This window comes from Accipiter gentilis, chromosome 31, assembly GCF_929443795.1.
Source record: "Accipiter gentilis chromosome 31, bAccGen1.1, whole genome shotgun sequence".
Taxonomy (NCBI): domain Eukaryota; kingdom Metazoa; phylum Chordata; class Aves; order Accipitriformes; family Accipitridae; genus Astur; species Astur gentilis.
In genome coordinates, this window is record NC_064910.1 from 3,891,378 (window position 1) to 3,916,005 (window position 24,628).

At 45.3% G+C, this 24,628-nt stretch overlaps 1 protein-coding gene across 2 annotated transcripts in view; it reads left to right on the plus strand.

Moving 5' to 3' along the window:
• Window positions 1-7,471: 7,471 nt before the first annotated feature.
• EDAR (ectodysplasin A receptor) overlaps window positions 7,472-24,628 on the plus strand; it is a 71,876-nt gene continuing 54,719 nt past the window's right edge. For both annotated transcript variants that reach the window (XM_049834349.1, XM_049834350.1), the window contains exon 1: window positions 7,472-7,711. The gene's annotated coding sequence lies outside the window, so the exon portion shown is untranslated. The remainder of the gene's footprint in view (window positions 7,712-24,628) is intronic.

A 24,628-nucleotide genomic window follows, 5' to 3' on the forward strand; every position in this document is an offset into this window, starting at 1 on the left:
AGTGAATGGAATAGGATATTCTACGAGACCTAGAAATTTGTTTTGGCCAGGCCTATGACCTAAGCCTCTGATTTTTTCCACAATTTAAGTGACAAGCTGTGACACCATTGTGGTTAGTTTTACCCATAATTTTATGATCCAAATTTCAATTAGCGTGTGGGTTTGAACCAATGGCTCAAATCACCACCAGTTTTGAAACCTCATTGTAAAAGATGTTTATACGGTCAAAACCATTCGTGCCTCGTTTATATTTTTTTATTTAATTAAAGTCAAGTGATGGTCATGTATTTTATATCAAAAAACTCTACGATGATCAAAATGATAACAAATGCTTGAAACACTTTGCCAGTTATCCCTTCTAAGTGATTCCTCCAAGTCAGATTACTGCAGTGTTTTATTCAGCGCTTACATACAACGGAGAAAAACAAACTCCAAGCTGAAAGCCTCCTGGTTTATGCCGAAAGCAAGGCATTTACAGGCTTAGGTCATGCTTGAAATGTCTACAAATAATTCTTGCAAGCTAACTCACTTTTTAGGAGGCTAAATGACCTTAGTGTCCTTTAGCTATTTGAAGAGGACAACTGTTAAGTAAAGAAATCCCTCACATAACTCCCCATAAGTGTAACAGTGAAATTCATGCTTTAGTATGCTGGTGACTACTCCTCTTGCCAGGTGGCAGGGCTTGCTGTGGTCAGATCAAGTTTCAGATAACTCCTGAGGGATGCAGCCTGGTCCATCAAAAGTGGAGGCTACCAGGTAGGGTGGTTCATCATTCAGGCACCTCCAATGCCTACTGCTTCTTGGCTTTCTCTTCAGATCTCGTAAATTCTAGTGGTATAAGAAATTCATTATTTGTGCTACTTAAAAACACCAGATCAGTGCTCCTCTGGTGATCAGGTGTGAAACTTCTGGATTCCTGGATGTCCTGCAGGGTTTCAGTTACCTGTTTGGACAGGAAAGCTTATGGCTCTTGCTGAGGTAATCAGGAGTAAAGTGGTTTTGAATAATTTGGGTCTTGTACTCTTATCGGTTTCTTTTTCTGTGCAAACCGAGTATAGGAAGTCACAAGAAGAGTATGACAGTGCTGGAGACTAACTCAGCCTGACTGGCAGGGGTTACAGAAGATAAGGCAGAATTAGGCACCTGGGACTGAATTTAAAGAGTTACTCAAATTACTCTGCAAGTGCAAACTACAGTATTCCGTTTAATTGTATGCTAATGGACTGTGCCTTTTACTAGACTTTGCCTCCCCCTCTGTAATGTCTAAACAAGTGAAACTCCTCGTCATAGGCGTTGCCAAAGGTAGAGGCAAAGGGATGCAGGAGGGGAAGGAGCATTTTCACACTTCAGGCAGCTGAATGCCGTCCTGGAAACTCTGCCTCTGACACAACCATGGCTCAGGGGCTCCCTGCCTTATTATCCTGCTTCCCACGAGACGCGCAATACAGGCCTGGCAGAGCGATAAGCTCTTGTGCTGGCTGCCGCTGAAGTCACCGCAAGCTTCTCTGGAATATATCAAGTGCTGTATACTGTGATGTAGCCTGAATAATCAGTCCTGAGGCATTTGAAATCAAACACCTGAAATTATTGGGCATATTTGATCATCATTTCTCCTCTGTCTCCCTCCCTTTTCTATTAAATCAGGCTAACACCACCTGTTTTAGAGAGAAGTTGAAGATACAATCAATATTGCTTGTAAAGCTCTGGCATACTGAGTGTTTTACAAGTGACATCCATAATATCTTGGCAACATCCATAAGAAAGTTAATACAGGCGTAGCAAGGCTTGCTGTTGTGTCATTAATAATGTTCATGCTTGCACATTGCATAAGGAAGAAAAAAAGGACTGCTGTAAGAGCTACCTGTTCAATGTACATCGACGGGGGCAGGTACACCTCCAGTGTCTGGGGATGGAAGTTGCAGAAGCAACTTTCACTGTGGGCATACCACGAATTCTGGCTTTGCCACGTTAATTCTGGGCTCGTACTGTGTCCCCTCTTCCCTTTGCAGTCATGCATGTGGGTACCGAGGTGTCCAGCCACGGATGTACACATGGAGCCAAGAAGCTTGCAAATTTTAAATTCAGGTCTCAAAAGAAAAAAACTGAAAAAATAAACAACCATCCTTTGAAATTATGTTGACCTTTGGTCATCCCCAGCTTTGAAGATTGGAGAATTGAATAACTCACGTTTCATTGTGAAAAAGCAAATAGCAATATTCAGAGACTCATACCTCTCTCAGATCGGTGTGGAAAGTAGCAAAAAGCAAACTACAAATTTTCCTTTCTCCAAAATTTAAATCCTTAAGTCAAAATCTGGGTTATGCTAAGGTTTCCTAATGAAAGACCTTGCTAAATATTAGCATAGGCAAAATTGCTCCCTTTCTTCTGTGACTAAGGAACTTGTAGTCTGACTTTTCGGAACTGCTATTGTCTCTGACAATTTGATACCAAAAATAGACGTGCTGATAAAGTTGGAGTGTTTTGAAACGATAGAGAAAATACAAGGTCAGCTCACATTGTCTTCTTGATTTTGGAGAGAACATCAACATGTGTGTAAGTATGCATAACTTACATTGAATACATACATATCCTAAGGGCTCCCCTAAAGGTTAGGGGGATAAAGAAACGGTCTGACACTGGCAGAGAATTTCTAAAATTAAATGAGATAGGCAAGAACATCAAAGATGAAGGTGGAAGGAGTCTCTCACAGTACTGCAAAAGTTTGGAACAACAAATAACAAATCCAGAAGCATCAGAGATTAATGTTTCTTTAATACCCACAGTTCTCTCACCTCCGCAAATAATAAAACCTCACAAAATGTGACAAAGTTTGAGAGATATGAATATGGTAAGGAAAATAAACCAACCATTTGATGAATGTCTTGTCTAGAGAATATGCATCAAGGAATAAAACTAAGTGAAACTATATGGAAAGACTTTGGTAAAGCAAGTAATTTTGCAACAGTAAGTACAGAAATGTCAATGTATAGAAAAGGACAACATATATGCAAAAGTCAAAAATTACAATGCAAAACAATACATGTGAGCAAAAATACTGCAGAGAATGAAGCTACAAATCCAGACTGAAATACAGTGTAACACAGAAAATATCCACTGATCCCTGGTTTAAAATTTTATATCCAAAGTCTAGCTCAAAAGAGCTTGAGCTACTGACTGTCCTAGCATCCGATCTTTTTATTAAATCAGTAGCAAAACTCCAATAGACACTTGTAATGCAGGAAGAGGCCTCTTAAGAGGACTTTTAATACAAGCTCCTACAACAGCGTATCCCAAGTGTCCTGTACCCCATTTGGTCCTGGCCCTTCAGCTTAACTCTTTCCCAGCTTTGTCTCTTCCCTTGGCTTTTCAGACATTTGAGAAAGGGTTGTCCTTGGATCCATCCTCCTGTGTTCTCCGAAGCCCATCTGAGTTTTTGAAAGTCTGAAGAAAATACCATATAACATATAAAGTGTTGTCTCTCAGCAACAAGGGAAAAGGTGGTTTTGGTTTAACTACTTCTGCAGTAGTTGGCATGAGGTCGTCCTTCTAGGAAAGGAGTCATGATTAATACATTTGTTAATTACATACATTCTAGAAGGCACAGAAATATGTTGTTAATTATTTCAAATATTTATTACAAACACAAGAGCATGGTTACTGTTGGTGTTCGAGCTAAGTTAACTGCTTCATAGTTTTCAGATGCTTGCTGCCTTCCTTGTAGAGAGACATCATTCTGAAAATAAGAAAAATATTTGAATGAGCTAGCCTGGAATAGTCTGCCTAATGATTTGGAAGAAATTCTCCAAATGCTGCATAGGGTTTTCTGACTATTGGGAATCAGCTTCCATTCCCAGCTACCTGTGAGGCTGGGGGCTTGTAATGAGTCAACTGGAGAAGTGAGTCAGGAAAATTTGAAGAACCTCGGAGAGATACCGTCTGAAATAAATCAAACCTTTCTGGCTGTAGGAAACCTTTTTCAGACTAGTCTCTACACAAACCAGCACCCGTGTGTGTTTTTTCTCAGGCCTAATAAAAAAATGCAGCGGCTGAAAGGGAGAGCTGTGGTTCATGGACAGAAGAGAACCCGAGAAGGGCAGAACCTGTTTGCCAGCCACGTGGAGGTAGAAAGCCTTGGGGGAGAAGGGCTGAGGGTGGTGGTAAGTGTTGAAACAAACCTGACTGAGGGGACTGGGTGGATTACGAAGGAAAGGAAGGTTAGAAGCCCTGGGTGAGCACACTCACGTGTAGTTATCAGGTCAACAGCAGTGAGTCCAGCCTTTGAAGCAGGTGGGATACTAATGGAAGATGGAAGGTGTCTGCTTGCGATTCTGTGCTTTGGGAAAGAAATGTAGGCTCTGGGAAAGGGGCCCTTTATCAAGCACACCCCCAGAAGTGCTGCCTTTTCATTCCTAGGATGTTCGGTTCAATTATTTTACTTTTCCTTCTTACAGTATTTTTCTCTCTTAGCCCTTAGTTTTGCAACAAGATGAACATCGCAGCTTCTGGGAGACAAAAGAGGTCTTTAGATGGCTCAGCTTTAGGTATAAAGCAGGTGAGTTTCTACCACACAAGGAGAAAAGATCTCCAAGGACCAAAGTGTCTCGTAATCCTCTCTCCTTCTCCTCCTTGTGTCACCATCTCTGGACACAAATGTCCTGCACCACGGCGGGGCAGAGGAATACCAGCCCCTGCAGAAAAGGGAGAAGACGTAAAATGCAGAAGAGAGAGTCCCATCACCCTTACTTAGTTGATGACAGCAGCAAGAACGCACACAAGGCAAACCCACTGTCTGGTTTGGACACGTAGTGCAGGTACTTTTCCAGTCGCCCTACCTCTCCCATGACTTGAAGGAAGACACAGGCCCTTGGGATAAGCCTTTGTTATCACAACCCAACCCTCCTTTCCTTCCTTGTGGCCGCGTATACTTCTTTTGGCACTGACGCTTGCAAGTCCCCTCGTTCTGGCTGGGTGCTCAGGGTAGGAATTTCAGATGTGTCAGAGAGGGTAGGTAGACACACGTGGATGTCATAGGGGCTGAAAGAGGGAGTTAATCCTTTCAGCCTGGTACCTGATGCCAGGCATCAATGTGACAACTTAAAAAAATGCACTCATTTTGGAGGCCCTTTGACAAAGGTAGCTCTTTTTCTTTCCTACTTACTTTTCCACCGTGACTGGGTCAGCAAAAGATGAACTCTTTTTTTTCCACACTGCTCTTCACCACTGCAAAGGGCACACACTCAGCACCTCTGGGCCAGCTGTCAGCCTTGGTACGATGTGGACTTCAAAACCAAACCACGAGCTGCTCACTCAGAGGCAGGACCTTGGGCACCCGCATTGTGTTGCGATTTTACCCTAGGCACGGCCTGGGTGCCTGAGATCAGCAGGGCTGCTAAACAGCTGAGATAACTTTCTGGTTGTAGCTTTTGATTGGCTTCTGCTTAGAAGACTGGGAGAACTAGAAGAATGAAAAATAACCTAATTTAGGTTAAAGATATAAAACATAAAAACCTCCAGCGCCTTTCAGACCCGTGATGATAAACCATCCTCAGAAAAACATCTTGCTCCAGAAGTTCTGGAACTAATGAATCCTGATTTCCTACAGATTTGTGTCCTGTGGGTTGACTGACTTGTGTGGTCTAAGAAGATGTATGTTTTTTGGGTGACTGGAGAACGTGTGAGGTCTCTCCCTGCACGGGTTTGTTGCTTTCTCATAAGGTGTGTTCACACTGTGGTTTCCCCAAATCTGGGCAACAAATTGGGGATGACTGTCTATAGCCAGCTGCTTATTATTAGAGACTTCTGAGGACATATCTTTGTTGGCCAGTGGATTCAAAAGTTGTTAGGAGGTAACAGAAACATCACATGAGCCTCGTTCCCACAGGCAACAGGGCTAAAAAGCTATCGTTCTCCTTCTGCCTTCTGCTCCGCACTTTCTTCTGTGTTTCATGGTCCTGCTGCCTCTCTTCTCAGGAACAGATGCACCCTGTGGGCCGTAGGGAGGTAACCTCATTCCTAGTTTATTCCATCATTTCCAGTGAACCTGCCCTGCTCAGCTATTACTGCCTTTATCCTTGTCTCCCATATAACCTCATCTCAGCAAGGAACTAATTTCAGGAACGATTCACCTGCTGCTAAGAGAAGCAGCCCCTTTGGAAGGTCAGCCATGCTTGGCCATGTTTTGTCCGTGTTGTGATACCAGCCGTAACCTTTTCTTCTCTGCAGATAAGAAGGAAGCAACTTGCTGTGTAGCCCAGCGTCAGTCTTTGACAACTGGAACCACTGAATTGAATATCTTTCTTAATAAAATGAAAAAATGCCCAATTATAATTTAATGTTGATTCATAGCATGGAGTTTGATATGTGTCAAATAATAAGAACAAATGCACCCCTGTTTTCAATGCATACATTTGCCCATCAGTATGGTGACTGTCAGGTCAGCTGTGGAGTTGCAAGAACAGCGTATACCAGAGTACAGATTTTATGAATCTTGTATTCCAACAAGGCTGAAAGGTCTCCTTTGAGAAGTATTTTCCACTGATCTACCAAGCACTGTCAGCTTTTCATACCACGTGTTGGATGCTCACAAACATAGTTGTAATGTTGATATGTTTCTCCTTTATGACCTCATTGCACTCAAGCCATTTGCAGGTGTGTTGGCTTTTTCACATTTCATTTATTTTCACTTCAGTGTTAAATAATGCTATCTGAGTAGGTTATTTCACATTTTCCAATTTTAAGGAACACTGTCTTTCCAGAAATACTGGTAATTCCCTCAAGCAGAGAGCTAGCTGACAGCCAGAATTTGCAACCTTTAGAAAGCTCAACAGGATAAGAATATTTCTTTTTTGCTCTGGAAGAAAAGAATCGGTGGTTCAGAAAGCTAGCTATGACACTTTCAGTTTGAAAAACATCAAAGTTATTCCTTTAGAATTTGCTAAAAGCAACAGGGAGCTGCGTGCCCTGGGCTGCTCACAGGTCCTGGGGATTCTTGGGGTCCCCCACGCTGTCCTGCCCCGATGAAGTCTGGGAGGGGTCCCCAAACCTGCTGTCGAAGGGTAAGAAAGTGAGGGGGGCTTCAGAAGAGTCACCCCAACTTCCCTCAAACCCAAGGTGTTTGTGTAGAATACTTTGATTTTGCCATACCGACATTCGCTGCACTGAACCGGTTCAACCATCAAACTCCCCCCCCCCCCCCCCCCCTCGTCCCTTCCACCCCCAGGACCTCCCCAGAATCCTTCCCCTCCTCTGCCCCCCACGGTCCTGCTCTCCTTCTCCCAACCAAACCCGACAAAAACCTTCTTTTTCCTCCTCTTCACCAGCGAAATCCGAACTCGGCGGGAGCGGGACGGGGGGTTCCTCCTCCTCCTGCCGTGCACCTCTAGATGGGGTAAGCGAGTTTCCTCAGCCCGCTCCGGCACCCGCGGCTTTGCCAAAAAAACTTCCTCGTCGGAAAGCAAACGGGGAAGAAGTTGTTGGGAAGCTCCTCCGAGCCCTCAAAGGGAGCGCGGGGCGGTGGGCTTTGCTGCGTTTGGGCTCCCCCGGGACCCAGCTGGGGACATTCATGCCAAAATCTGCCAGAAGAGGAGACGCGCGTTGGCCGTGCCCGAGCTTCAGCACCTGCGAGAACCCGACCGAGTGGTCAGCCCGAGTCCCGTACCCGCCGGAGGACTTCTTCTCCGGCCTTCGGCGGTGGTGAACCCTTCGGCGCAAGGTAGGCTCGCGTTCGGGCGCGTCCGCTACCTCTCCACGAAGCCGGCGTGGCTCTGCCATGGGGATGTCGCTGAGGGCTGTGGCTGGAAATCGTGTCGTTTTTAGGTTTCGTTTGAAGGAGATCTACCGTTCAGTGAGTTTCTCTGCTCCTGGCATTGGACTAAAGAACTGCTTTTTTTTTTTTTTTTTTCTTTTCTTTTTTTTTTTCTGTGAATGCTAGAAAATAGCTACAGTTCCTGGTAACATCTTTGTTTAAAAGCTAAAGTTTCCTCACGTCAAATGTGCTTTAGACTTTTTTATTATTAAGAGTACCGATGTTCTGACCAGTTCACAAACTCTAGAGGATCCAGTGGGGTTTTTTTATTTGAGTGGAAGTACGTATTTCTCTAGAGGATAGTGGAACTACTGTTTGGGGGTTTGTGTTAACATTATAAACTAACTTGCCTGTACCTTTTAGACTGTTACTGTGCTTTTGAGATCACAACCAATGCTGTAAGATATCACAGCATCGCTAGCGTTGCGGCTGACTGCATATCCGTGGGAATACGTGTCTGTAGCGTGCTGATTTTTACTTTCCCTGCTTCCACAATCTGGCTGTAAAAGGGTGCTGTGGGACTGAGGTCCGGAGAGAAAAGCCAGCTGCCACCGACACCGAGGAGCGCCTGGGCAGCGGTGGCATCACGTACCTGCTCCACGCACGGCAGGCTGTAGTGCCGGAGTAGCTTTGAAATACCCAGCTCAGCTAACTGGGGGGGAGCAGAGACCTCAGCCAGGGCTGCAAAACCCACTCCAACAGTAACGTGTCTTGCGTGAGCCTTGCACGACTATGAAAGTCTGCCCTTGGTACTGAGCTGGGTCTTTCTAGCTGCTGCCGCCACAGCTGCAGCACTGGTGCTGTGGATTAGAAAAAGTGCAGCTAGGCACTTGTATGCCTAAGAGAAAAAGTTTTTTCATTTTTGCAACCAGTGGAGCTTTAGGTCTTGTAGGAAGAGGCACTGGATAGCACTTGGGATCTGTCCCCCATGGGGGTAAGGGGTGAGATCCTCATCTAGAGCACCAGTGCCAAGGAGCTTAGGGATCACCGCCTCCGTGGGGTACCACCCAAAACCTCTGTATATGCCTCCAGCTACAAGGAAAGCTTTCACACCTATGGCTGCCCTTCGCTGGAATAGACGAGGCCGATGGCTACTGCTGCATCCTCTGCAGCAGAGGTGGGAGATGATTTTGTACGCTGCAATTTCGCATGATAGGTCTTGAAATGTTGTAGGCAAATGGTGGAAACCTCTGGCAGCTCTGTAAGAAAAATCATGGGAGATGGCAAATTTTAAAAGGAAATTAATGTGATTGTGCAAAGTGGAGTCAAACCCCGTGACTGTGATCAGGATTACTCAGTTCTTTGTTCTTCTCTGTCAGAGATGCCCAAGATGTACAAAGTGAAAAGAAAAGAAAGATTAGGCATCTTCTATTGAAGACCAACACTGATAAGAAATTAAGTTTGAAATTAAATGAAATGAGAACAATCAAACGAAGGAAATATATTCATCAGCAGCTGGTGTGGCTCCACTCCACTCAGTGGGAACAATTTCACCTTCAGGTAAGCTCCTGTGAGCCCAATTTCACTGGAGATGTCTGAGAAGGGTGAAACTGTTACCAAAGCTTGGCCCAGCTCTTTTGGTTGTAAGGTAACAGCGTAGTTGTGTTGCTGTTTGCAAGAAGGTAGTCTGACTGCGACAGAGAGCTCAGATGAGAATGTGCCCAGAAAAAGCCAGCAGGCTTTTTTTTTTTTTTTTTTTTGAGTAGATAGATAGCTTTTACAGAAAACTGCTGCCATAAATAGGCATTTGTTTCTCTGTTGCAGCCAGGGGGAAAACACGTGATGTTTTAATTTTTCACATTAGATTGTGAGCCGGTCATTTTCAAGGGATCGTACTGAATTGTGTGCTGTGGAAATCGTCTCACTGAAAATGTTGAACTGAGTGCAGTTGTACCATAGAGGTGTTTAGAACTCCTCTGAAAATGGCTTCACATGAAAAATTTCAACTTTATGTGGATGGGTGACATTTCTTGGAGGACTGGAATATTTTGACAGAGTCTACAGTTTCTAATTGAACCCATGTAGCCATGCTAGAGAAGTGGTCCAAGTCTCAGTTTTCAAAAAATAGCAGCATAAGCTTTTGAAGATAAGATTAATATTAAGATAATGTTTTTCTCATGTTGTCATCAGTGGAGGAATTCCCCTCTAATATCCTCAACAGAGTTGTTTCCTTTAACCATGCTAGGATGGAACTGGGTTTCAGATCGTATCTGTGCTGCTTCTCTTCTCGGCTAAAGGGTAGATAAATTGCAATGATGTGAGCTACTGCCTATAGCAGAATAACCCGCGAGGTTCCAGCATGACCACACCCTGCGTGAGTCATTTATGAGGAGCTGGGAGTAGATCAGCCTTTCCATTCACTCCCGTTAAAGATATCCCGCTTCTCCCTCTGGTTATTCTGCCTTTGCTGCCTTCCAGTGCCCTCCTCCTGACCCTCAAGACTCACTATATTTTTTATGAGGCATCCAGAAAATAACAGGTGCCCCTTTTTACCCAACAGCTCCTGGAGCAGCAGCTCTTGTTGGGGAAAACCCTTCCTTCCTAATACGTAGAAATGTTCTGGCCAGTGCATCGTTAGGGCAGGGAGTCGTTTGCAAAAACAGAGGCATTTTCTTGCCCTGTATATTCCAAGAAGGTAAGTCCCTGTAAGGGATTAGATATTACTGAACAAGGATGGAATTGTGACTTCTATGACTGTCCACCTTGGCAAGTATTATCGACCCGTGCCGATGGCTACTGTGTGGACAAAGTGCTTGGCCATACTTTTCCCAGAAAACTAAGAACCTGGCTTCCTACAGCGGAAGACTAGGACATCCAAATATTATTTGGAGGCCAAGTAACTTGTTGTTCTTTTGTTTATTGCTCGTCCAGTTCTATAAAGAACAAACGGAGATCCTGGGCCCATGCAATCGATGGCAGAGCTCCCGCAAAGGTGGTGTGCCCAGCTCTTGCTGGCCCTGTGGCAACAGTTAGTGATCAAACGCAGCTTCCTGAACCATGTTAGCTTTGCAGACATTTCTTCTAGTTTGACATAGCTCAGATTTTTCTGTTTCTTCCCACTGGCAAAATCAGAACAAAAGTAGACGGGAAGTTATTTTCAAATTCAGAAGGAGTCCATTAGAAACAAAAGAATAAAAGATAAACAGAGACTATATTAAAGCATTATCTGCTGTTGTCTTTTGAAGAAGTTAAAGCTTTGCCAGTGGATTTTCAAATCTCTGCAGAGATGGAGTCAGGGCCACATCCTCCTGATCCGACACCGGCGAGTGCTGGTTTTGAACTGTCAGAAGTGGCATTCTGTGAAGTTAATCCACAATGCTTGAGCTGAATCACCCGCCATGAATCTAGCAACAGGTTTTACATTACCACATTACCATAACGTCTGACCATCTGCAGTGCAAAATCAATAGCAAAGTCCCTGGTGGATTTCATAGAGTTTCTGGCATTTATTCTTTTTCAGCCTCAGTTCTGCAGAGCTGAGCTTCTTTTGGATTCAGTGCCTTAAATTCTGCTCGTTTCCTTTTTGGGAGGGCAGGGCTGGTAAGATTTTATGTGGCAGAAGGGACTGCCAGAGTTGTGTCGGTTTTAGAGCAGAAAGGCTTTTTCAGGAGGTTGATGTTGCCTCATTCCCTGCCCCACAAGAAACCTCTCCAGCAGTTGGTGGTATCTCGGCCGTCCCTTGCCTGACTTGCTGTGCAGGCAAGGCTAGGAGGGTCTTGATGAACCGACTATCCAGGGACCTGCTCTGATAATAAATACGTGCAGGGTAAACTGTGTTTTGGGAACGTTACTTGGGTACGGCCAATGGCCACTGGGGAGGTGGGGAGGAAAACCAAAAGAATTTATAACGCTTAGCTTGACTACGCTTGTGGCATCCTGAAATACTGATAGACCTGAGACCCTTTTGATCTTAAAGGCCAAGATCAACCTAGTTGCACACCTCCAGCATCCAACCCTTCCCAACCAATCTTCAAGGAGATATTTGCTTTCCTACTGGAGCCTGGCATAGAACAATATGTGAGCTCCAGTTTCTCACTGCCTTTGTCTCCGCTGTGCAAATGCTGAGAGATGTACATCCCCTGCAGATCGTGTTAATGAACCTCTGGATCATTAGGCTTTACGGCCAGGACACGGTACTGCAAACCTTGGCTGAATCCAAGGCCAAGCCAGCTCTTTGGTAAGAAGGAACCCTGGCAAGATTCCCTTTTTGCCCACCTCCCCTGGAGGTTGTGCTGTATATGAAGCTCTGTTAGACCAGCCTTTATCCTCTGTTCAGCAAAGTAACAGGCTGGGGACCAAAGCAGAAACATATGGCCAAGTACCGAGAGAGCTTTTAATTCTGACAGTGCATCCATCTCTTCCTTCAGATATATCACAAAGAAAAACTACTGAAGTGCCTGTTAAGCAGCCTACAATTATTTGCAGATTGAGTGTCAGGATTTTTCTTTTCATTTTAAGCAAGAACCATTTTAATAGTTCAGGATTAGATATTTATGATTATCCAGGCTAGAAGGATGCATTCCTGTGACATGCTCCATTTTTCTCTCAAAACTGTATGCACACTCCACTGCTTGGGAGAAGGACCGGGGAGGGAAAGAGATCTGTATACTAATAGCTGATAAATTGAGGCTTTATAGAAATTGGCTTCTGTCACTGAAAAGAGGGAGATGAAAAGGCCCTGTACATCCAGATCACATGTCTTGGAAGAGAAAAACTGGGACTGAAAAATATGAGTAACAGACAAGATTAAAGGCTAAAAATGGCAGAATCTGTTGAACTACCTGGTGCTGGTTTGCAGCCTGCTATAGTTAGGAACTACAGAACAGACAACATCCTCAAACATGGGACGTAAATTTACCACCTATAACAACAAGGAATTCGAAATGACCATCCTAAAGTTTCTTTTCCTATCAGAGTCAACAAAAAAATTTGCAATAGGCCTCAAAGGAGCAGAGTTTAGTCAGTTCAACGCTGTCCCCAAAGGGCAGTTGCAAAAGAAAAAATCCAGTCAATGACAACAAAAAATCCCAACCCCCAAAACCCCCAGAAAAGGCTGGGGATGTGTTCTCTTTTTGTCACTTGAGATTTTGCCATTTCTTTTCTCGGTGGGTAGCTGGTGACAATGTGTCCCCTGAGTTAGACGCATTTGTATTTCCAAAAATAGGAGAGAGTGATCTGTGGGCTGCCACCCGTCCAGTGACCCGTGACTGGGGGGGAGGGGGGGGGGGGGGCAAGTGAAGCAGCATCACCTTCAGCTGGCCACCCCCTTCTCTTTCTGAGATTTCCACCTGCACTGCAGGCATCGCTCAACAACTCGCCCACTCGCCTCCAAGCCGCGGGAGTTTACGGGCCGGCGGACCCGCGTGAGCCGAGGCTGGCACGAAGTCTGGCAGTCTGAAAACGGGATTCACGAAGCGTTCAGTCGTGCCGGCTGTAGGAGGGCAGTAATTTCCACGAGAAGGGCAGGGCGTGCAGCTGAGGGCAGTAACTATCTCAGCTGTCACCGCTTCGTCCATCACCGAGTCGGAGCGTCAGCACCCTCCAAGAGAGACAAAAGCACAAGAGAGTATCCAAGCATTGTGGGGCGCAGATTTATTTCATTACGTTCAAATACTTCCCCGTGATGAGCCCTGTCCCTTTAAATTTTCCATACAGAAGAAAGCATGTGCTAACATATTGCCAGTTGGAGGGGTATATTTTTGTGTGCATGTGTAGATCCAGTTGGTTTCTTTGGGATGTAAAATACAAAGGAAAAAGCCATTGTTCTTTCCTTGCTCTCAATTTTCGAAAATTACCAGTTCTCATAAGCAGACCAAAACAGATAACAGATGGCACTGGCTAACAACAAGGAAACCTAGATGCAAATACAGTACGGTACATGAAGAACATCTCTGATGTGGCAGGGTTATGTTTTCTATCATGGTTTCTAACCGGTTGCAAAAAAAAATCCTGCACTAGCAGCTTGTGGTATTTAATTGGATGTGAAAGGTGCAAATAATTCAGCTGGTGACCAAATGACAAAATTGATAATAAATAAATAAATAAATAAATAAACGAACAAACATACAGGGGCTTGATCCACTTCCCAGTGAAGTCAACAGGAGACTCTCCAGTAATGTCACCAGCTGATCGAATGGGACCTGCATGCCCATTTCTGATTTTCATCCAAGCTCCAGTTCTACACAGGCTACGCTACAACAGAGAAATAAAAGGGTCTTCTCCATGAATGCTTTCCTGGCCCAAGCAAGGAGCCACTGGTTTTCACAGACGTCAAAGTCGGGTGCCGTGGGGGGTCACTCGGAGCAGGCAGCCGGTCCAGCACGTCAACCGCGCGGGTCCCAAGCAGCCCCTGGGATCTCCCAACCTGGAGATCTTTACGATGAACCAGGAGCCACAGCTGGGCTGAGCGACAGGGGTTTGTCCATAGCTGTGTGGTGCAGGTCTCCCAGAGCTTGGATTAGGTTGGTTTTTAATTTAGCTTAGGTGGAAGTCAGACTAAATAAACAAACAGATAATCTCCGGTGCGAGTATCTCTGCATGGGAAAACACCAGGAGGACTTTGAGGAGGCAGCGAACGGTGCCCTTGGGGGTACAGCACACGAGTGAGGCATGTCCACACGGAGATGAGACATCTGGTTGCAGTTTGATGAGCGTACACATTTTCCACCACTCGCTCCTGCCCACGATGTCACCTCTGCCTCAGCTTTTAAATCCCAGCCTCCAGAGCAGAGAGAGACAGCGCAGGTTAAAAGAAACTAAAATCCCACCAGCTTCTCTTCGCACCGAGGGCGAATCTCTTCTTGTAGCGAATGGATATTGGATCCATCCCCAGGAATGAACAATAGAGGTCTGAGCAGCTGGAAAGTTGAGGGTTGATGTCTTGGTCGGGTGAGATTACAGTTCATGCTTTCTTCCTGCAGAAATGGGTGCTTGCCAAATCTCCAGTGTAATACAGAGCGCTTGCTTCTTGTGCCGCAGAGCCCTAAGATATCAGGCCTTCTGTGTAAGGCACCAGGCAGACAAATGCACTCAAAATGACGGAGTGATTTCTAATATTTGCTCTCTCTGCCTCTACCCTCAGTGCTTGTACAGGCAGATCCATGGCAGTGAGCACAGCCTTACCTTGTTGGTAGAAGGATGTGGTTAAATGCTCACTGCTTTTTCTAGAAAATGAGTATGTTGATAGGGTGCCAGTCAAATACTGGCAGAAATTTGAGAGTGCCTGCGTAGCTCTCTCGTTCGTTGATGCTCCACTCGTAAGTCACGTGCCCGTCCCATGCCTTTGCTGGTAAAATACCTTTTCTCTAGCCCTTGTCCCATACAGCGCTGAATCTATGCCTATAGAGAGCATCAGAGCATCAACAGTTTTCCTCATTGTATGAGAAATGTATAAAATTCAGTTTTTCTTTGAAGTACTTCTTAACACACCTTTTGCATTCAAGTAAAGCTGTCACGGAGTTCACTGAGGTTTGCCCACGCAAGGAGCAAAGGCTCTGTCCCCTTGAGAGTACACAAGCCATTTTCTAGTAATTTGTCTGCTAAGATGACAGATTTCCTTATTATAGCACTGAAAACAGGAACTTCACTGTCTTCTAACAGAAATGACTTTACATATTTTATGAAGCTGAGCCAAAGGCACCGCTCTTGTTAGCTGGAGTTGGTGGCTGTTTGGTTGGTCTGGACATGAGAATTGTCTACTTCCCCTTCCTCTTTTTTGTTTTTGTTAATGAAGGCTTTATACCTGACTGAAATACATAGCTATATTTTTCCCTTCAGGTCATGTTATCGGAAGCTTTGAGTTGGGGGTGGGGGTAAAAAAGTTCACTTAGCAAGTAAGATTAAAGCAATTAAAGGCTAAGGCTCATATTTAATTTTCCCTCGTAGATGCAATTTTTCATGCAGTGACAACATCAAAACCTTTTCAAGTTTTATAGCTATTTCACATTTGGCAGAAACAACAGGAAACCATCTGTAGCAAAGCAGGATTGTTGTAAGCATAATATTCAGTAATGAAAAAAAGATTAAAAGAAGACACTGTTATCTTTACGTGATAGCTTTGAAGGCGCAAGGAGCAGGATGCTTGCATTTGCCCATCTACCAGCATCATAAAAATTTTCTAGATGAGGCAACCATGTAGAAAGTTGATTATTTCAGCAGAAGGAATAAGTCCAATAGGAAATTTGACTTTCGGTTTCTTATTGAGATTGCTGTGATAACTGTAAAGATGCTTGTGCAGAGGAGGCTGTATATGACTGTTCTCTGTATATCGTGGCTCACATGGCAGAGCTTATAAGCACACCCACAACTTCAAATAGGCAAATTGTCCCACAGAAGGTGAGTAAGCTACTCATGTTCTTAAGCTTTAACTCCATGCTTAAAAGTCTTCCTGGACCAGGGAAATAAAAATAAATTGTGGGAATTCGGATGGCTCATGTTGACCTCTGTTCCCTTACGGCACAGTGTATTTGTTCTTGCTTTGTTGCATTTTATGTGCTGAAAAGGAGACATCCAGACTGAAAGAGTGCATACTCAGTGGTTGCCGGTGAAAAATACTTTTTGCTGAAACTTAGTTTGTCAATCGGGGTGTCATATGCTGAGGCCACAGTTTTAGGGGGCTCATGGTAGCCACTGAATACCTCTGAAGACCATGGTCAGTCCTGTAAAGTTGTCACAGTGTGCTCAAACTTCTGGTCATGCCAAAATACTTGTCAGTGTGTCTGTTCAACAAAGGGAAAGAACCATTTTTTTTTCAGGTGCCCTCTAAAATTTAGCCTGGGCTCTTTTCTCAAAATACGTTAAAATTTTGGCTAATGAATGAGAAACAAACCAAGCCGTCTAATTTCTTTGTCACTGACAGTGTTTCACATATTAATAATCAGACCTAGTTTTAAGATAGCATTTCGCTGTGCAAAAGTCAAAATATGTCAGGGAACTGCAATATCTTCTTGTTATTAATGTCTTAAATTATAGCTAGACACCCTGTTTTTCCAGTTTTCAAGGCAAGTTATGAAGGCTTTTTTTCAAGCGCTGAGCTGATGAGACATTAAAGGTTTCTTTTTCAAATAGTTTGGCTGTTGGGTTGCTCCTTTCACTCACACCTGCCCCTTGACTTACAAATCGTCTCCGCCTCTTCAGCATCAAACGCTGAATTTACATAGGCACAAAGAAACTGTGGAAGGCCAACAGCTCGCGCCGTCATTAAGATGGGAATGCAAGAAGAACAAAGCAGCGCAATGGTAAGAGAAATATCACAATACCCTACCTTTCTGCGAGGCTGACTAACCAGGGCTTTCCCACAGGAGGGAATGGTGCTGAGGATACCGCAGGATTAGCAGATGCATGTAGGGCTGCTGGCAATGACTAAGCCGGTAACAGCAAGCAAGTCGAAGTTCTAGACATGAGTCAGGTTTTGAACTTGCTGTGGTTTGTAGCGGCTCAGAAGGGCTTTGTACGGCATCGCTGTACGAGCCTGCGACTGCCAGGCGATGGGCGTACGGGTGGTAGAGGCACTGTCTGCTTTGGAAGGGAATGCTTGCTTTCAGCAAAATGTTGTAGTCGAGCTGAGCTCCACGCGTTGCTCGCCCACAGCACAGCCGCGGTTGTGCCTCTCACTTAAATTATTTTCATGCCTTTCCAAAGTACTCTGGCTTACTAATTCAGTAAGTTCTTCCTAATTATACAAGCATCCCTGAAGAATTTCAGAGATGCACATAAGAAGTGTGGCAAGGTTGTTTCTTAAAAAATATATGACAAAAATAAGAAAAAAGCTGTGGAATGATATATGTGTTTACCACCTAAAGTAATTAATTTTTTGTACGTGCGCTGGCTTTTTCTTCTGGAATTCTAAAACACAGAAGCAGAGAAAATGAGAGGGAAGTGTGGTGCCTGGATTTGTTTTGTTCCTTCAGTACTTTCTGTTCACCCCTTTTAAAACAAGTTTGCTGGAAAGCCTTGAGATGCTCCCTCGGTCCTGATGTCATGGGTGTTTTTGCCATTTTTTTTAACAAATTGCGGATGTTGTGCTTTTATTTGCTGTTGCCTGTGCCTATGACTGAACCGGACAAAAATTTAAAGAAAGGGTACAATTGCTGCACGAGCTGCCAAAACTGTATTAGTGTAATCAAAATGAACGAAAGAGAAAGGCATCTGCTTTTCCCCTTGCAAAGCCAAGTGCAAAGGCAGTGCTAACAGCTCAAGTTGCCCAGAAATACATACAGAAGCAAGGCTGCTGTCTGTGGTATTTTCCCTATCATTACCGATGCTAGCTGGATTAATTTAACAAGTGTTGCACGCAGACCTTTGCTTAGCTTCATAAACATGTCCATTTTTGCAGAACAGATGAAAGTTCATAAGCAGTTGTGTTTAACTTTGCGATATTTTTCATCTGGAGTTTTCACCCTTTTTCCTATATAAAGATGAAACACTTTTCCTTAATCACAGAAGAGCAATTAGTGATGGGTGTGTGAAAGTGCGTAGAACAGCAGGCACTCTCTGAATCTCTGACTGGGGAGCACTCCGAGGTGGGAAGCAGATACTTTCTGTTAGATCACCTCCATGGAATTAATCCCACAGAGGAACCTGGGTGTCTAGCAGACCTGTCACTTCACACGCTAAGTCTAAAATGTAGATCCCAAGAAAACTTGCTCGCCTGCCCCTTCACCCCAGAGGTACCTACATTCCTTAACACCCACGTTTGCATCCACTGAGTTCCTTGCATGCCTGAACGTGTGCTTCTGGACATGCTTTACCTGGCCTGGCCTGTGCTGGATGAACAGACCCACACACCACATCTAAGTCCTGCTGATGAGAATGGCCACACTTTTACATTTAGTCCACGCTTAGGGAGCTGAGGTGGGAGATCTGGACTCGATGTGCTTCTCAGCCTGGGGACGCTTCAGCTGTTTTCCCACAACGGTGCTTGTGTGTTCTGGAAGAGGTGTCTGTCCATCCATCTTTTTTTTTTTTTAACTGTTACATTTTCCTTGGCATAAGTGACTATTTGGAGAGCAAAAGAAAAATAATGCTGCTGCCTGGTGGCTAGGGTACTTGCCAGGGGTGTGCGGAAATGTGGGCTCTGGGGAATACTCAATACAAGATATTTAAATTTTTGTCAGAGTAAGAACTGCAGCCCAGTTTCCAAACCCTGTCCCAGGTGGTGCCCCAGTCGCTAAGTTTGGGAGTCATGTGCCTGAGTGAAAAAGAGAAAAAAAACCTGTCTGATGCAAAGCAGAAGAGCATCAACAGGAGGGAGCCCGTGGAGCCCACCCAGCCTGCCCCCAGCCACCGGGGAGGAAGATTTCCAAAATGATGTTCAAACAAAGCAGGGTCCTTTCTGCAGGCAGGCAGAGGCGTTTGGCCTTGCGTCGCCCCGTGGCTGACTCGGTTATTAAGTGCAAAGATGCGGAGCAGTGGTAGGAGGGGTTCCGTAGGCTGGATTTTGCGGGGAACCCGCAGGACTGGATGGCAAAGCCTTGCCAGGTTCCTAAGCCTTGCCAGGGTCATGGCCGAGGCGTATCTGCTGGCTTTTGAGGATTGCTTTTCCGAGGTGTCTCGCTCTCACCAGGCTCTGCCTCTGGCAAGGATGCTGCCACCTCCTGTGGCTTCCGTGGAGCGCTGAGTCCATCGTGGCACTGCTCCTGTTGTGAATCTAGCCTGATCCCTGCTGAATCAGGGAACTTTCTTAGGAAAAATGTGCTAGAAATTAGCCCAGGCTAGTTTAAATCAGGAATGGCTAAGAGGCAAAGTAGCTCCAGGAGCCCCAGCATGGATGAAGGTTGATTTCTGGTGGGTCGGTGTCTTGTGGCTGGTTGTCAGCTCCAGCTGAAGGTCTCCCCTCTGGGACGTTTGCAAAGACCTTGCTGCCATGTGCATTTGTCGGTGGCTCACAGGGCAGCCTCTTCCCACGCTGGAGCACTCCAGGCGCCCTGGTCCGGCCACCTGCATCATGAAACCTCCAGGGACTGGATTCCTGTGCCGTCCAAGTGGGCAGGACTGCTGGGAGAGGGGCTGGGGGGTGCACAGGTAAGCCAGGGAGAGTGGGTGGGAAATTACACCATGGCGACACAAGCGCCGTTTGCTTTGGAATCCAGCTAAAGTTGGGAGAAATAGTTGGGTTTTTTGTGTTTGTTTTTTTTTTAAATAAAAATAAAAGAGAAGAAAAGCCCTCCTGCAAATATCCAATAACCCCATGGTTTTGGCACTCTTGAGAGACGGGAGTTCGAAGTTCAGCTCCCTGTTCCAAATTAAACAGAGGGAGTATTTGATGTCGTCCCGTTTTACTGAGCGTGTCATACTACTCCACTAATAAATTGATCTGTGGAAACCATATACTCCTCTGAAATGTGCTAACCATACCCTGTATGCAAGCCTTCAGTGTTTACTAAGAAGAGTAGCAATGCTTTTTAATCTGTTCAAGAGCAGCTATTCAGAGTGCAAGCAGAGAGCACGGCAGAGATTTAGGAGCAAGATGTTGCAGGGGCAAACTTCAGTGAAGGGGTAATTGTTGGTATGAATGTGGTCATCTTAGGTTTTCACTTATAGGCTTTTGCCTGGCTTTGAAGTAAAAATGGTCTACAGGAACTATAATATTTTCTGAACACTAAAGGTAGACTTCAAAAAACCACTTTTATTGTAGACTATTTGGTTTTTATTTAGGAGACTTTGCTAGCTGCGCTAATACACTTTTCTCTTAGTAGGCCCACTGATTTCAGCTGCTGGTGCCGCTCCGCGAGTGAGGGCAGCACCATCTGGTCTTGATGTTTTGAAGACTAAAGTTATTCCCTTTTGGAGAAGTTTGTTTTATTAGGCACATAAATTAGGAAGAGCCATTTTGTAGCTCTGTACACAGCTTTGGCTTCTGCCTACAAGACGAATAGAAGTGTGGGAGATAAACAGGACTTCAGGGATTCAGGTGAGGAGCTTTCTATGTGTAACAACCTGAAAATGTATAGAACTGGCTCCATGCATACAGGGAAACTCAGTCATTGTTTTGTAAAGGCTTTAAACTTGCATCACCAGGAGGTGCCAAGAATCCGAGCAGTCTTATGGGTTTTCTTTTTGCAGGTTTGTGTACCCACTATGTCATGACATGACAACAAAAATGAAATGGGTTTAATTGACATATAACGTATGTAGGTTTGGGTCACTTTTCACTACATGTCAATAGCGCAGAAGAAAAGTAACAGACGCAGCTTATTAGTAACAAACAAAAACGCTACCCTTTCTGTTGCACACGGGTGGGTCGAGCTTTGACATAATTAAGCATAACGTAAAAATAACTCATCTGTCAATACCATCATTTATCATGAAAGGGCGAGCTCTCTGTAATGCATGGTTTTAATTAACTGTCACTTGCTGTCGAAGTTGAGATGCAATATACACATTTGGCACTTAGGCGTGTACATGAGTTTTTGGAGATGTCTTAGAAGGCAGAGCCAAGACAACCAAAACCCGACTCTGAAAGCAACCTGAGCGCACATGTGAACACAGGCACTTGCTATGCATTGAAAGCTTTGTCCTTTAAACAAGTTTCCTGCTTGCATCCTTTTTTGGAGAAGAATTAGCTTTTGCTGTTCACCATTTTAAAGCACATCACTAAAACATGCCCCCGGGTCTCCACACAGTGTGACATTTTAGACAAGCTGTAAAAGAAATGTAGTTTCTCAGTTGTTGTTGTGCACTTGATAGTTGTATCTTCCAGAAATGCTGTTTCTATAACCCTTTACTTACTTCAAGCAAACAGTCATGGAAAGAAATAATTTTCTATTATAGGATTTTGCTGTAGAATCCATTGCTACAGCTACAAGTGTGATTTTTTTTTTTTCTGCTGCTTACACAAGGCAACACATTTAGTCAGGCTAAGCCGTCTTCTAAGAGCTACCCCAGACCAGGGGAACTCCAAGGGACCACCTGGACCAGGCAGGCTGTCCTCAGCTCTCGGAGAGGAGCGGGTATGGCAGGAGGGGGCTCTTCTTGCGGCCCTCACAAGCCATAAACATGACTGTGTCGTTACGTTTCACTTTGCAAGATGATCTTGCCGTGACCCACCACCCCTTTGCAGGCAGAGGCTGATGGTGCATGATGTCACGTCACCCTGGTGGCAATGGATCCCAAGCAGGCGAGGGTGAGCTGCCTGGGATTTCGCTCCAGGTTGGGATTATTCCGATGCAGAGCCAGCACGTGCCCAGCGTGTCTTTGCCACCTTCAGTTTTTGGGGGAGTTGAACAACTATGGAGAACGTCTGCATGAAGGGAGCAGGTAGAGCAGATATGGTCAGGATTGCAGCACGCGTGAAGGTCGGGGAAAGGATGCTCAAGGTCGTGTTTGGGCTCCTGGGTGTACGAAGAGCAGCGGGGACATGAGCAGTGGCTGCGGGAACGGCACGGGGTGCGGGCAGGAGGGGAAGGGGTACGTGGTGCTTCCCATCGATGTGCTGCTCCAGCTGGAGCAGAGTGAGGAAGGGCGGCGAGAGGCGTAACGCGGAGGTGAAGAGAAGGAGTCATCGGCACCATGAAGCGCTGGTGTCGAGGACGAAGCTGAATTAGTACGAGGCGAAGGACTGAACGGGGATGAAAATAGCAAACGTTTGGAGGACACGGAGAAAGGTTGCGTCTCTGCGCGGGCTGGAGAAGGGATTGCTGGCGAATCCAGGGCATTCGCTGCCTAATTCCTTGCTGGTGCTCTCGTTAGGCCAGGAGGCCCTGATAGTGCCTGTCACTGCTTCTTGAAAATTGCAAGTTATTTTTAACAGGCAGGCAGCAATGGGGCGACTGCCTAGAGCCACATATTCCTGTTTCCCTCTCTTGCGGCTCCCTGTGAGATAGGGCAAGCTGAACTGGCCTTGCTTACGCTTATTTTTTTTGCAGAGCTGCGCGCCGTTTATTGCATTTGACTTTGGGTTCAAGCAGCATTCTGTAGCGTGCTGTCAAGAGCTGAAGTGTCAGAATGAAATACTGAATGCTGTTTCCTCAGATGCTCAGTGTCGGAAATCATGGAGGCTCCAGGCTAAGTGTCCGCAACGGATTCCTGTGATTGCTGCTGTGGAGCCATGCTCCATTTTTCAATAGATTGGTCATGGGTTGATGAAACTGATTTCTCTGAGAACCTCCTGCTGGCACCAGATAGAAGACATCATCCCCCAAGGAAAAAAAAAACAAACAACAAAACACACCACAGAAGAGAAAACAAAAAAGTATAAATGGTAAATCTTTGAAATGTGAAAATAGAACAGGATACCTGTGGCCAAGCTGAGATTGATGCTGCAGCTTCACAGGCAGTTGTGTCAGTTCGGTTCAGCTCGAGTGTAGATGTTTCTCCTCCCATCCTAGTGGGTAGGTGTTGAACATGTTGTACGGGCTCTCTTCCCACCCTGCCTTTTGCCTTATTTTAAATCTGCTGCAAACTTAACCTGCTTTATTCAGATTCGTAATGGCATGAGGTTTATGTGCTAGCTGGGACATGCAAGTACCTGGAGTCCTAGAAATGCTCATAATTTGCATTCTTAATAAAACATAATTTAAAATCCTAAATATAGAAAGTGCTCTATAACTGAAATGGATTAAACCAGGTCCTTTTTCCCAGATCTCAACTTCCCAAACATCCCTGTGAGCCCAGAAATTTTGGAAGAAGCCCCGTAAAGGCCTGGCTCTGAACTGCTTGGAAAAGGAGAGTCAGAAAACCCAATCTAGAGCTTTCTGTTGGGTTAAATCCAGAGCATGTTGATGGGTCCTCCCCAATGTCAGGGCCAATCTGTGGTGCTAGAACAGCCCTTAAGGATCCTGAGTTTTGTTGCTAATCCCATACTGCTTTCTGGTCCCAGGATCAAAGATAGGCATTGTGAAGTGCTTGAGAAAGTCAAGTTTTTCTGACTTTATGTTTTATATTAACCACCCATACTGTAATTCTTCTGCCTTCTTTTCTCTATCAGTGTCATTCCAGAATATCTCCTCACAATTGTTTTTGAGTTTAATACAGCATTATTCCAAATGTCATGGTAATTCTTCACCCTGGAAAACGCTCCTTAACTGGTTCTGCACCACGAATGGCATCCTTAACGCCCCAACTTTTATCGGGCCTTTGAGCGATATGACGATATAGACAATAAATATCTTTGCAAATTGCTGGGTGTTATTCTCTCTTTATGACAGACATTTTCTGCCCATGTCACTTCAAAGCCTTCGGTAATTAGTGCAACACCTGCTAATGCTAGAGTTTCGGCAGCCTGAGCTCTGGGATATTCAGTTGTGTTTCTCTACGTCCTGAGCGCTCTTTTCTTTCCCTCTTATCGTTTGGCTTCGTATATCTCAGTGCTTTATGGCTTTGCCTCCCATCAGACGGGTTCAGTGTAAAATTAAGTCCTTACCACCAAGGGTTTTCGTCCAGAGGAATTTAAGAGGCTGAATGAAAGTGTCTAACCACAGCTTGCTTAGGGAGAGGATGAGTATGCCTAAAATGAGGAAACCAGGCTTGTCTCAGAAAAATCTGGGGACGGCATGAGCTGATGCCTCAGTCTTCCTCATCATCTCCCACCAAGTCAAAAAAACCCACCACCTCCTTTCAGTCCTTCGCAAGCAGCCGGCAATGCTACCGCTTCCCCGGCAGCGGTGGTGGCTTATAGGGCACCCCGCCCCGCGCCCGGTCCCGCAGCCTTGGCCGCCGATGGCGAGTGGAGGCTGTGCCGAAACGCAGGTGCCGGCACCGGCAGCCAAACCCATTTCATCCTTGCGCCCCGCGCCGCAGACCGTCAGCCGTCGCCGGCTCCTTCCCGGGGAACACCCCCACGCAGGGCTTCGTGCCCGTCTGTTCTTCCCTCCACCCACTACCTCC